This window comes from Macaca fascicularis, chromosome 8 (genome assembly GCF_037993035.2).
Source record: "Macaca fascicularis isolate 582-1 chromosome 8, T2T-MFA8v1.1".
In the NCBI taxonomy this organism is placed as follows: domain Eukaryota; kingdom Metazoa; phylum Chordata; class Mammalia; order Primates; family Cercopithecidae; genus Macaca; species Macaca fascicularis.
In genome coordinates, this window is record NC_088382.1 from 143,543,966 (window position 1) to 143,546,204 (window position 2,239).

Here is a 2,239-nt window from a genome sequence, read left to right on the forward strand (position 1 = left end):
CATCCTGCTTGTTACTCTTGTCCCATGAAAGGCCATGGCATTCGCCCTCCATACCCCATTGTTAAGCCTTGAACACTGACATTAATGACAACACTGGTGAGCACATCACTTCACAGTTAACAATGTACTTTCTACCATGACCCCATGACTTCCTATTCAACTCTAAAAACTGTTCAGTGAGCCATACAGCTTTTCTGAGGTTCCAAGAAGGAAATTGCCCAATCTCACACAGTAGGATGGTGACAGAAGTACTAGATTTAGTGCTGGAAGTAAGAACTTTTAGTCCTAGCTTAGGAGTATTTTGGAATCAGGTGGAATCAAATTCCAATGTTGGTTTGGCCACTTATTAGCTATGCTAACCTGGTGTCTTAGTCTGTTTTGTGCAGCAATAACAGAATACCACTGACTGGGTAATTTATAAGGTGCAGAAATGTCTTGCCTTATATTTCTGGAAGCTAGAAAGTTCAAGATTGCAGGACCGGCCTCTTGCAAGGTCCCTTCTTTCTGTGTCATCCCATTGTGGAAGGCAGAAGGGCAAGAGAGAGAGAAAGGGAATTGAACTCACTTTTATAATGAATCAACTCCCATAATAAAGGCATTAATTCATTCATAAGGAAGTTAGACAAGAGATTGCAGCCTTGATTTTTGTAACAAGTGAGCAGAAACAAAAACAGCCTGATACAGAAGGAAATAAAATAAGGTCAAAAAGCAAAGATACTAAGGACTGTGTGATGGAGCTTCATCTGGTTGCTTATGAAGGACTGAAATTCTAAGATACAAGTGTTTTTCTCAGCTCACCTGCAATGCCATGCAGCAGATAGGATCCAAATCTCGGAATACCCAGGGCAGGTGTCTTTCCAACACACTTTTCATAAATAAACCAAATAAGCAGCTAATGTCCAGACTGTATCTCTTCAGCTTTGTTCAAGAGGAATGATGTAGCTATTTGTTCAAATTTTGTAGCTGGGACTCCAGAATGAGGTGGATGGTAAATGTCGTTGCTAAAGTCCCATTCAATGCCCAGATGCTATGTTTCTATGGAACAATTTGTTGTTTTTGTTGTTGTTTCCCTTTCTTTTTCTATAAGTCATTCATTCCTTCATTAATTCTGCTATAGATATTTATTAAGCACCTACTGTGCACCAAGCATGCTGCCTCCATCTGGCTCTTTCCTCTCTCCACTCACAGTGTGGCCCTGTGGATGCCACACTGAATGAGAGGAGTTGCTTCATGAAGCTTTGAGTCTTGTTCGGAAAGAAACTCATCAGGTAACAAACAAATAAACAAGTTATAACAAACAGAAGAGAATGATTAGGGAGGAAGCCCACTTTCTGGCACGAGGAAGAAACCAGGGGTGATCCACATGGTTAAGGAGGTCGGGAAAGACCCTACTGATCAGGCGACATTCAGTGAGATGTGAGGAGTGAGATGGACCAGGCGTGGTCTCCAGACTCTGCTTCCCTCAGCACCCTCACCTATGTGGGCAGACAGACTGCAGGGCCAGGACAGGAGCTGGGATGAGTGCTTAGGGACCCAAGTAATCCAGAAGCTTCTGAGTGACGAGTTACCAGCCGGAATAACACAGTTTCTTGAATTTTCAAACACTAGACTCGTCTGCAATCGAACAGATGCACACATGCTATTCAGCATCTGGCAGAATGGAGGTGGGCTTTCAGCAAGGCAGGCAGTTAACATGACTCTTTGCCAGGAAAGCCCTGCCTCCTGGTGGATTTTTAGGGAGACCCTGCAGGGGTGGGCTGGGGAGGGGGGACATCTCAGAGCCCCCGAGAAAGGAGGGCATGGTTGGTACAGGGGCTGTCTAGGCAGCTCTGGGCACTCCATTCTCTGGCTTGCACAGGATCTTGTTCCAAACCTTCTCATGGCCTTAATCCTAAGATATTTTGCAATTTACTTCCACATCTATGTTCTTGGATGGAAGAAGTTTCTCAGAATGTTCTGAGTAGAAACTATCATCCCCGCCACCATTCTCCTCGTCTGCATCTCAATAAATACATCATCCCAATAAATTCCCATTGCAACAGAAACTACAAACTAAGACTTTTACATAAACTATCTCCCTTGCTTCTTACAGTAAGGCAATGGCACAGGCAGTGTGCCAGTTATTCCCACTTCACAGAGGAGAAATGAAGCTCGGACCTTGCTGTGTGGAGGGTAATGGAAGAGTTGGCATTTGAACTCCGAGCTGACTCCAAATCAGATGCTTTAAGCCCTACAGAAG